This window comes from Neofelis nebulosa, chromosome 6 (genome assembly GCF_028018385.1).
Source record: "Neofelis nebulosa isolate mNeoNeb1 chromosome 6, mNeoNeb1.pri, whole genome shotgun sequence".
In the NCBI taxonomy this organism is placed as follows: Eukaryota; Metazoa; Chordata; class Mammalia; order Carnivora; family Felidae; genus Neofelis; species Neofelis nebulosa.
This window is the reverse complement of record NC_080787.1, coordinates 84,468,335-84,480,750: the sequence shown is the minus strand read 5'-3', so window position 1 is coordinate 84,480,750 and position 12,416 is coordinate 84,468,335. Positions and strand designations below refer to the sequence as shown.

General features: G+C 38.4%; 1 protein-coding gene across 4 annotated transcripts in view; it reads left to right on the top strand.

The window, feature by feature from the left end:
• BACH2 (BTB domain and CNC homolog 2) overlaps nucleotides 1-12,416 on the top strand; it is a 358,132-nt gene that overhangs the window by 42,206 nt on the left and 303,510 nt on the right. The window contains exon 2 of one of the 4 annotated variants that reach the window (XM_058734717.1): nucleotides 10,484-10,535. The exons of the other annotated variants lie outside the window; for them this stretch is intronic. The gene's annotated coding sequence lies outside the window, so the exon portion shown is untranslated. The remainder of the gene's footprint in view (nucleotides 1-10,483; nucleotides 10,536-12,416) is intronic. 4 annotated transcript variants of the gene reach the window in all.

Here is a 12,416-nt window from a genome sequence, read left to right as displayed (position 1 = left end):
CATGATCTCACAGACCGTGAGTTCGGGCCCCGCGTCGGGCTCTGGGCTGATGGCTCGGAGTCTGGAGCCTGCTCCCGGTTCTGTGTCTCCTTCTCTGTCTGCCCCTCCCCCGTTCATGCTCTGTCTCTCTCTGTCTCAAAAATAAACGTAAAAATAAATAAATTAAATAAATAAATAAATAAATAAATAAATAAATAAATAATGAATTCTTTTAAAGAAAGAGAAGGAAAGAACATGGAAGATCACACACAGAAGGTTTTTATGCACCAGGCCTGGAAATTAGCATAATCACTTTTGCTCACAGTTCAGTGGTAGAACTCAGTCATATTTCACCACAGCTGGGAAATGTGCCATGACCTACTTGTGTGCCAGCAAGAGGAGGATATAAGCTTGGTAAAATAGCCTCTGTAGGAAATGGGAGGACCAGCTTAGTAGGGGAACCTGGAGGTACTAAATCCTACAATTAATGTGATTTTCCCCCCTAACAACCTCCACACCGCTTCACAGTGACCTGTGAATGAGCTGAGAAAATAGGTTGGGTTAATTCAGAATTTGGAGGTTCTGCTCTTATTTCAAAACTGAATGGTTTTAAAAGAAGAATAGGGCAAGTTTCCATTGGTGAAAGTCTTTTCAAAATTTCCATACATTTTGGATTGATGTGAGAAAGTCCTAGTTACAACATATGTTACCCCATGGGTTGCTGGCTTTAGGTCCTGCACCTGGACAACCAGTCAGGATTTGCTTCTTCCTTCCTTCATGTTGGACCCTTCTGAAGCTGAGCACTCAGAGAGAATGGCTTATAGAGAAAGGAAGATTATTTTTCAGATCCTGTGAAACTACTGATCCTTCAGATGAACCATTTATCTCATAACTTTCTCCAACATGGATAAATTAACCCTGCTTTTAGCTAGTAACCTTCCCTACCTGCTCTTCTGATAGCGTGCGGTATTTTTTGCAATTTTTGCCTTTGCAAATTATGCTCATTGTGTTTCCTCTGCCTGAAGTTGGCTTTCTACTCCATTCCTCCTTTCTTCTCTTTAATTTTTGACAGTCAAAATCCTGGACCTCCTATACTCTCTGGCTCAGTTCAAATGACACCTCCTCCACTGTTTCTTCACATTTACCACAGCTAAACACCTCTTCTTTCCTTGGCCTCCTTGGGTGTTGGTTTCACCATTCGGGTGTCACTTGGATGCCTTGTATATACTTGTGTGTGAGTCTTTCACCTACTAGATTTAAAACTCATTGATGATGGGACTGTGAATTTCTAGTACCACCTACCCCTAGCACAGTGTCTTGGACAGAGTAAAACTTTAATAAGTGTTGAATGAAAATGAATAAAGTTTGCTGACTGTGGAGAGACAATAGTAGAAAGATAGTAATGTTTAGTTTGGAAAATCAGTCTTATATGGCCACAAATCACATGAGGATTATAAAAATTAAAAAAAAAAAAAAACCCAAAACCTCAGATAATGTCTTAGAAGGAAGGGAATGATATATAGTGATTTCTTGTAATTCCAGTGGAATCATAGGGATATAGTTTATATTATTATGGGGGCTAAACAAGGGATCTGAAGTCTGTGAAGGATATATCTAGTCATCTGATATTGAAAAAGTCAATTGATTGGGAACCCACTATTTTTATAAACTTGAGTTATTTTGGAGTGTTAAGGGAGGCAAAGTGAGATTTGGGTTGGCTGTGGGGAGTATATGGTATGTTAACGCTCAGGAGACTTGTTTTGAGTTTACAACATTGCAATACCTCCTCAGTCCTTTTAGAATATATGTAAAAATACTTGTGAGGGGAAAATAATGATTTGACAAGAGACTTCTTGATATAGCTAGAATGTTTCATTGTTACTTTTCTATAAATCCCCTAGCAGACTGATTTTTGTTGTTACTATTTTTTTATTGTTTTTGCTGTTTGTAGTTGTTTATTGTAGGATAAAAATCTGATAGGAAATATTTCTTAAATATAAAGTACATTATAGGATATAGACGGTCTACATAAGATAATACTCCTTTTCTGCTCTAGGACCTTTTATTTTCTTAAAACCAAACATACTGTCAGTTCAAAGAGGTGGAGAACAATTAATTAAATCTCCCTTCCTCTACTCAGTTTGCAGGGCATTACACCATTGGGTGGTCCAAGGGACTTACACACATCAGATTATGTTATCACTGCTCCCTAGGTTAGTCTGCTTCATTTTATTACCATGATTTAACATATCAGTTTTCTTTATATTTAGTGAATATTTTCAAGTAATTTTGAAAAGATCTAAGAAGACTCACAGTCAGTTATTTTTTCACGAATAAATTATGCTCTGTACTTAATTGAGTCTGTCTGTAGGGAGCATTTATTTCTATTCACCAACCATTTGCCACGCTCAGCACTAGATATCAAGATTATGGTCTATTGATTTGCTTCTCTGTCTGTATATTTCTAAGATGTCTTATCTTTTTGGTTTCATTTCTTGACCTAGAGTTCTTTTACTTAAGCTCTTTTAGCTGGCTGTGATTTGTTGCCAAATTACCTACACTTAAATTTTTATAAATGGATATACATATTTTGGAAACCATGTTTTTAGGATTATAAATAAGATAAAAGTAAAGATATATTGCATTACTGTATTCAAAAGGTCTTTTGGAATAAGAAGTCTTTGTATATTAAGAGCAACTTGTGCCATGATCACTGTTAAAAAATAGTTTGCCGGTGATGTTTTTATTTATTTCTATGTACACATTGTGTTTGACTACAGAGAAGTCCCTTACGATGACCAGGGCTTCTGTGTGGCTGATTTTAGGTCCAATAGGAAATATATGGTGTAACTACTGTGGTGTTTTCTCTTTCCAGTAGACGTGGACTTATCCGTGAGATGTATTAAAAATGCTTTGACATCCTTACTTCAGCTCGGGTAGAGAGGAACCCTACAATACATGATGAAGAAAATCTTTTGTTGCGGCCCAGGCCAATTCTTGGTGCTTGATTTCATGAAGAATGTGACACTTTCCACCATGTAATTACAGACTGTTAGACTGGGCAAGGCCTTATACACCTTCAAGGTCAACATCATCCAATACAGATGCCTTGTCTAAGGGATCCTAATTTCTGTGTGGTAAATGAGTCTAATCATCAATTCTCATGGCTAATCTTCAGTTATTTAGATAAAGACAGAACAGTGACTTCTGTAAGTCTTCTTTTTCCAAGCTGGTTATATTCCATTCCCTTCAGTGTAGTGTAGTGTAGTGTAGTGTAGTGTAGTGTAGTATAGTATAGTTCCTTCATCATCCTGGTCTCCTTTTTCTTCACACTCTCCAGGTTATGAGAAGGTGTCTTAAAATGTAGCGAGCAAAATTCAAAGCTATTCTCCATGAGTAGTTTGACTGGAGCCAAGTATAGTGAGACTTCAGTTTCCTTGGCCTTGAGAACAGTACCTTTATTAATGCAGCCCAAGAGGGCATTTCGGCAGCCCTGTCACACTGTCTTTATTGAATCAGGAAGCCGCCAGACGCTATGGACTGACTGTGTGGAACCTTACACTGAATCCTAGTAAACTTTATCAAATTCATTTTAGTGCATATTTAACCTTGAGAGAATTTTGGAATCCTGTTTCTGTCATGCCTGTTACTGTGTTTTCGTACCCACATGTCTTCTGGGACTTTGTTTTAATCATTGAAGAAAATGGGCTAATTATAGACCTCTGTCCAGAATGATATCCATTTACTTTTGCTTTAGATAGAATCTAATTGTTGTATCATGTGTGCCTGGGAAAGCTGAATGGTAAAGCCAGAAGAAGGTGTCCTGTCTGTTAACATTCTCTCCTATACCTTGGTAGACCTAACACTATCAAAGGAAACAAAACGGTTTCCACTGGAGCCTGGTGGGGGCCCGTAGCTGTGAGATGTGGATTACAGACGGGCAGTTGTGTGTCTTGGTTTGCCTAGGAGTGTCCCAATTTACTCCTCTGTCCTGGATTAATTGATCATACTCTTGCTCATCAAGTGTCCCATTTAGACAATACAGAATGTATTCACCCTAAAGCCCTGCCTTAGCTGAGTCCTTTTATTAACACATGATATTTTATAACTGCCTCTCTTTGGTTTGGGTCAGAGCCCTTCTCATGTTCCAAGAAATTTTGATTATAGCAGGTGATGTTATAGAGTCTTCATCAAATGTGACTGGAAGGAAGCTGCCTGGCACCAAATTATGCTGATCTCTGTATTCTTAAATAAGGGTCCCTGGCAGTCTGAAAAGCAGTGCCTCACCTTAATTTGGGCTTTTAATACTTGATGTTTGTGTCTGTCCAGGTTGGTACTTCAGTTTTGCCACAACATAGTGCTGCTCAGACCATTGTTGAAAGTTTGACGCTAAGCACAAAGTATTTAAACACAGTAGATTCTAAATAGGTTATTTCCTTTCTTCCCTCCTTCCTCTTTCTTCCTTCTTCCTGTCCTTCCAAAATCTATGGACTGTACTTTCTCACCTCTGGAAAAACAGGACAGAGAGTACATCCTGCATCACCACTGTCACCTTCCTACATCAGACAGATTTACCACGTGTCCTCATATCGCTCTGAATAACTTCTGGAAATTATAGAACAAAACTAACTTTCCATTAGAATCCCAACAATTGTTATGAAGGCCCCTGCCTGGGAAAGTTTTTCTCACATGCTGTGATGTGTATTGCACTGAGGGGAAAGTTGCATCTTCATTAGTTACCCATGACTTAGTCCAGGTGTCACCTTCTAAGTTAGGAAGAGAGAGAGGGCAACCTAACACAAAATACTCTGGTGACACATTTGGTTTTTAAGGGAGAAAAATTCTGAAACCGAAAGGGTTTTCTTTTTTTATATGACTAGCAAAATAGTGTTGATTAAGACAAGTCAAGCAGGTGCTGGGGATGTGCTAAACTATTTAATGGTTTTCAGAGTACTGAAAGGCTATTTTTAAATGTTTCTATATTATTCTCAGCCAAGCTGCTGGATGAAAAGTACAAAAGGCTAAAAATATTTACAGTTTCAGTAATGTCTGTTTTAAAAGAAACCATCCTGTGTGGTTTTTTTTTTCCATTTGTAGGAAAAGAATATTATGGCTTAGAGAGAAGTGGTCGAAAGCAGTTTGTTCAGTGCTTAAGTTTTTAGGAAAAATAGCTGTCAAAAGAGCAGTAAGTTGGGTTATAAATCATCAAGCTTTTAAAAGCCAAATCAAGAATGAGAACAGGTGATCACAATTACTTTTACTATTACTGTCCTGTTACCGCTTTTCATACTATGAACTGTAGTTCCAATTGAGAATGGTATTGCTTTTCAAAATTTTTCTATGGATTTAGGAGACAAGGTGCTGGTGTCAGACTGCTTGGGTTTGTATCTCAGCTTCATCCCATGTATATTTGATTTTGGATATGTTGCTTAAACTCTCTGTGCCTTAGTGTACTCTTCTGGAAAATAGAGATAATAGTGCCTGTCTCCTAAGGTTGTTAAGGTTAAATGAGTTCTGTTCAGAGTAGAACCTAGTGCATGTAACTACTCAGTAAATATTGGCTCTGTCCATTTTTGACTTTTTAAAATTTTAACTTAGTTTAGTTTTTTAATTGTTGTAAAAAACACATAAAATTGACCCTCTTAACCATTTTTAAGTCTATAGTTCTATGATGGTAACTATATTTACATTGTTGTGTGACAGTTTATTATTTTTTAAAAGCTGATTTTCCTTCATAGTTCCACAGCGCTATAGGCATAACATGAAAATGCACACTATAAGGTAGGAGTTTAGACTGTTCTCTTCGCTGCTGTATCATGAGTGCTGAGAGCCATGCCTGGGGTAGCAAGGGCTCCATTAACGTTTGTTAGATGGATGGATGGATGGGTGGATGGATGGATGGATGGATGGATGGATGGATAAATGGATGGAGGACAGTGAGGCTTCTTTTAACAAAGTAGAGGTGTTTTTGAAAAAGTATTTCTTAAACAAATTACACTTTTTAAAAGTGACCTTAAATATGCATGGAACATTGAGTCTTCATAAAGTAAAGTGATTTTTAAAATAAATGTTTCTTAATTATTTATAAATTCTGATTTTGGCGGGCTCAGCTTTTCTTAAACTGGGAAAAATAGTATACTTAGTATTGACATAGTGAAATGAAAAAGGATATGTTAAATGATTTGTCTAAAATTTGAACAGGATTTACTGTACATTTTCTAGCATTTTTATTCTCTTTCAGATCTGACCACCAGACCTACTTTTTCCTTAGGCACATGTGAGTCATCTTGCTCTTGCTTTCAGAAGTCAAAGATTCAGGTCTAGATCAGTGTTTACCAAAATTGGTGGAACACTACCTTTCCACTGAGAGTAAGCATCACCTTTTTTTTTGGGGGGGGTCTTTTAAAAGAAGGTCAGCTGAATATTGTCTAGAAATGGCCCAAACTCTGTGGGTGGGGAGAAAGGAAGGAAGAACCTGTCTCTCACTTAAAAACCTACCACATATGAAATAAATTATAGTCTTGCTCTGTGGAGTTTTCATTTAAATGATCAATTCTGTTGGAAAAATGTAAATTTTTGACAAGGTTTATTTGCTTCCAGATGAAATACTTAGTGTTACTTCTTATTGTTCAAACTTAGATTTTGTTTTTATGACATTAAATATTCCAGTGAACATTCTGTTGCATATTTAAGTATTACCATGAGGTCATAGGCACAAAACGTGGCTTACACAGAGGCTCACTTCCTTCTTCCAAGGAATAGGGACCCTGCATTGCCATGAACTTTGCAGTCCTGGGTGGGGGGAAGATGTAGGAAACCGTGTCACCTGTCCAGATTTTTATTGTGCCTCATTCCATCACAGTGCCTGGCTGTAACCAAAAGCAAGAGTGCATCTTTCCTTTCAGCTGCTGTTTGGCCAACCTCACTCTGCTCCCATGGCAGAGAAAATCGCCCCATCTTCCAAAAGGTGGCATCTTGAGTCATTTCCATGAGTATTCTGGCCTGTCACCTGAAAACTGATGAAGAAAAGTGATCTTGCCTAATCACTCTTTCCCATGCCACACAAGCAGAGTTTACCTCTGAATCAGAGACCATAAATCTTCTGAAAGGTCTCTGTTGCTTCTGAGTTACTAATATTTTTGTATTCCTCTGATAGCAGCAACGTATGTAAAATCTTCCCAATTCTTTGAACTCTCTTTCAACTCCATACCTAAAGAGGAACAAAAAACAAATAAAAGATTAGTTCAATGGTCTGCACTCTGAGGACAGTAATAGTGAAGGAGTCACCTCACGCTACTCCTCACCTACCCTACCCTGGCTTCCTGTCACACAGAGAACCCAGCCTCCTCCGTGGAGCCTACAGGGTTCTGCTGACCCAGCCCCTGCCATGCTCATCAGCTACTCTGACTAGAGAACCGGCTCTTCCTGGTGCTGCTGCTTCTGCCTAAACTGTTCTCCCCAACATTTTTCATTTGGTAACACTGGCTCATCCTTCAGTCTTATCTTAATATCACTTTCTCAGAAGCCTTCCCTGATCTCCACCCTTAATGAGCAACCCCTAGTTCATATTTTCCCTTCTCCTTACTCTTCTAGCCCTTATTAGAATTTTAGTTACATACTTAACGTTGGGTTTGTTTATTTAATGGTTTTCTGTCCCTTTCGACAATAAGCCCCATCAGGATCATGGCTGCTTTGCCTACTTTTTGTAATACCCAGTTAGACCCCTTTGACTGAAGGATAAGGTAGGTGATGGTGAATAGAGAGATATCAGACTGAAAAAGTAGGTGGAGGCTATACTTTAGAGGAATGAAACTTTTCTTGAAGTTCAGAAAAGGATGATTTTAATTACCTTAAAGCAGTGATTCTAATATTGTTGTCCAGTAGCCCTTAATGAATTAGTACTTGCCTAAATACATTGCATATCTGATGCACTGTAATAGCCCTTTTCAAATGAGAATTAAAAGTTACATACTTTTGGGGCGCCTGGGTGGCGCAGTCGGTTAAGCGTCCGACTTCAGCCAGGTCACGATCTCGCGGTCCGTGAGTTCGAGCCCCACGTCAGGCTCTGGGCTGATGGCTCAGAGCCTGGAGCCTGTTTCCGATTCTGTGTCTCCCTCTCTCTCTGCCCCTCCCCCGTTCATGCTCTGTCTCTGTCTGTCCCAAAAATAAATAAAAAACGTTGAAAAAAAAATTAAAAAAAAAAAAAAGTTACATACTTTTAAACGATATCCACGTTCTTGTTATAATAGAACACAGGTCAATAATTTATTCATGGTCTTTCATTTCATCTTTATCAAAAAGGAAAAATAGTAAAAACAATTTTATAGTAACCTGACATTTGAAACCTTTTCACACTTGTAATATCAAAAGCTTGACTCTTAATAGGTATCCTAAACTGACAAATATGCCTTTTATGTATATTTAAAGGAAGCTTTTATAGACTTTTAAGGTTAGCTTTCTTTTGAATACTTCTACATGCTATACCTAATAATTTCAGGGTAAAATTTCATTTTCTTGATCAAATTCTTTTTAACTACCACATTGGTGTTCAAGCAGAAGTAGCCTGCTTTATGGAGTTTCTGTGTTCCTAGAAACTTAGTTATGAAATATGATTTTATAAACCATGTGTTACAAATTGTGATATACTTGATCATCTTTTACTTAAAATAATCCTTCAGTAAATCCATTTATATCATCTAGTTCATCTTTTACAAATGTGAATTTTAATAAGTACCCATTTTTCTTGACTTGCAGGGTAACCCTGAAAATAGTAAACTAAGTCAATGATTCTTTTTCAATCTGTATTTTTTAAGAGAATGTGTGTTATTTTGTTTCAGGTGAACATGTTAGTTAATATACTGTGCTGCATCAGCCAGTAGGGAGGGGTGGGGGGAGGCAGAGGAACCTTGACACTAACATAACTGATTTTTTCTTTTGTATGACAACTTGTTGAAGCCTGTCCTAAAGAATTCTGAGCAGAAATTGAAGGGTGAACCTATGGTTTTTGGAATACTTGGAAGAAATTGTTTCAGTGGATGACATTAATAGTAAAACTGTGGCGGTATTTAGAGTGGATACTTCATAATAACTTTTAGAAATTGATCATCTCCATTGACACATTATACATATAGAAGTACAGCAATTCACTCTGTTTTATACCTATTCTGTGAAGATTGTTTAAAGGATAAGAGCACTTGGTAGAGGCAGAGAAAAACAATAAAACTGAAACCCAGAATTTATGTACATTTAAGAATAATTATAACTTAGTGGCTCCTGGTGCTCACCATTCTAGATTGAGTAAAGGATCCTCTGTTCGTTCTGTTCCAACAATAACCACACAGACTCAACCTACCAATTTATCACTCCAATTTAACTTCTGTCACTTCCTTCCCACTTCTCTTCCCTTGATGGCTTCTTTAGCTGTCATCTGTTCCACCTCTTTGTGCCTCGTTATTCTGTCACTGCCAGCTTCCTGTCATGGAGTGAGAATCTGGGCCTGGAGGCCCTTGCAACAGATTCCTGGAGAGCAAGACTTCAGAGATTTTTCTCAATTCTATTTCCACCTCCTAAAAAAATTATTTTTTAATTTTTTTAATGTTTATTTATTTTTGAGAGAGAGAGACAGAGAGACAGACAGACAGACAGAGTGTGAGTGGGTAAGGGTCAGAGAGAGAGAGGGAGACACAGAATCTGAAGCAGGCTCCAGGCTCTGAGCAGTCGGCACACAGCCCGACGCAAGGCTCAAACCCACAAACCATGAAATCAGGTCATTACCTGAGACGAAGTCAGACGCTTAACCGACTGAGACACCCAGGTGCCCCCTAAAAAAATTTTTTTAAGCTCTACACTCAACATAGGGCTTGAACTTACGACGCCAAGATCAAGAGTTGCATGCTTTACTGACTGAAGCTAGCCAGGCGCCCCTAAAAAAATTTTTTTTAATACAAATACTAAAGATTTTTAACATTTATTTCAAATTCGGATTATTTCTAGTCACCTCATAGCTAGGTCTGAAGTTCATCTGTGTAGGAATGGAGTTAATTAAACAAGCGAATGAAGTAAATGAAGATATGAAGATATACTTTCCTAACTTAACAGAACAAATTACTTCCATCCAGTTCAGAAATGTCCACTTATCTTTAAAAATGAATTCTATTTGGGGTGCCTGGGTGGCTCAGTTGGTTGGGTGTCCGACTCTTGATTTCGGCTCAGGTTGTGGTCTCACGGTTTGTGAGTTCGCGTCCTGCATAAGGCTTCACACTGTGAATGTGGAGCCTGCTTGGAATTTTCTCTCCTTCTCTCTCTGCCCCTCTCCCTCCCTCTCTCTCTCAAAATAAATAAACTTCAAAAAAAAAGTAAAAATAAAAATGAATTATATTTTAAGGAGGAGTTTGCATAGCTTAAGCAATTGTTTTTGGCAGTTTATTAAAAAATCATTGAAATTCACTGTTAAAGCAAAATTTATACAGTAGTCCCCCCTTATCCATGGTTTTCCCTTCCACAGTTTCAGGTACCCGGAAGCAGATGATCCTCCAGACATACTCTATCATCAGAAGGTCAGTAGGAGCCTGACACTACGTCACAGTGCTTATGTCATTCACCTTACTTCGTCTGCTCACGTAGGCATTTTGTCATCTCACATCCTCACAAGGATGAGTACAGCACAATAGGATATTTTGAGAGCGGTAGAGAGAGACCACATTCACATAACTTTTATTACAGTATATAGTTGTAATTATTCTATTTTTAGTTCTTGTTGTTAATCTCTTACTATGCCTAGTTTCTATATCAGACTTTTTCATTGGTATCTTATGTATAGGAAAAGACATAGTATTCAGTACTATCCGTGGTTTTAGGCATTCACCGGGGGTCTTGGAACATACCCCTGGAGGCTACTCTATTAGGCATTGTTTTATCCTTCATGGTGTTGCTTGTTTAATTTCAGCAGATTAAGGAAGATTACCTGGAGCTGGAAAGACCTATGAGAGTAGATGAGGGCTCAGAGGAGATAGGAATAGCTTCTGTGGAGGAGTCAAATGCAGCAGGTGAACATGGGATGTACCAGACAGTGGTCCCTATAGCACAGGCAGCATTTGTGAGGCACAAGCTAGAGCACATACATGGACATGTTTTTATGTGTGTATGTGTGTGCATGTGTGTGTGTGTGTGTGAGGGGTGACAGTATAAACACATGGAGACCCCAGACCATGTACTGGTCTGTCCAAGTAGGCAGCAGCGTCTATCCACAAGAATTTCGGACCAGCCATTATCCAGGGGCTCAGGGTCAGGGCTACAGTTCCTGAGAGGAATATGGGAGAAATCACAGCAGTACCACTGCTTGACTTTTTAGACTGTGAGTTTCTGATTCTGGAAAATGGAAGCAATAATATTAATTACCTTATGGGGTTATGTTGTAAGCTAATAGAAAAGTTATATGTGAAGATCTTAGAATAGCATCTGGTGCATAGTAGGTATTTAGAAAATGTTAGCTGTTACTATAGTTACATGAAAGTAATAAAATGGTATTTCTTTTTAAATGTCCTATAACTGATTGAGTTCTTCAGTTATTTCAATTCAGTGACATTTTACTACATTATAGGTAAATGATTTCTAGAGGTGTTTTTTTGTTTGTTTTGTTTGTTGGGGGTAGGGTACTGTTTCAGTTGTAAATCTGTTAATGACAAAGAAAACTAAGGGGTGTCTGGGTGGCTCAGTCCGTTGAGCATCCAACTCTGGACTTCGGCTCAGGTTATGATCTTATAGGTTTATGTGCTGACAGCACAGAGCCTGCTTGGGATTCTCTCTCTCCCCCTTCCCTCTGCCCCTCTCTGTTCTCTCTCTGTGTGTCAAAAATAAATTTAAAAACGTTAAAAAAAATTGTGGGCAAGAGGATGCAGTAATTACTGTATAATACTAGGGTAGGTGTAGAAATAAGGGATGAACATCATGTACAGACCATAATAGTCAGAAAATGTCTCCAGTGGAAAGATACAGTTTTCTTCAGTTAATGGGACAAAATTTGTATGATCTAGAACCAAAACAGAAACAAAAACAACAGCTCAGCCGTCCAAGTGGTTTCTGCCATCTTGATCATTAAACATTTTCTGGGGCACCTGGGTGGCTCAGTTGGTTAAGCGGCTGACTTCGGCTCAGGTCATGATCTCACAGTCCGTGAGTTCGAGCCCCGCGTCGGGCTCTGTGCTGACAGCTCAGAGCCTGGAGCCCGTTTCAGATTCTGTGTCTCCCTCTCTCTCTGACCCTCCCCTGCTCATGCTCTGTCTCTCTCTGTCTCAAAAATAAATAAATGTTAAAAACAATTTTTTTTAAATAAAAAACATTTTCTCCAAAGTCTAAACTACAGTTTGTTAAGGTTTCATTGAAAATTACACCAACACAAATTAGTTTAAAAGTCAAATGGAGTTATTGACCTCACAAAA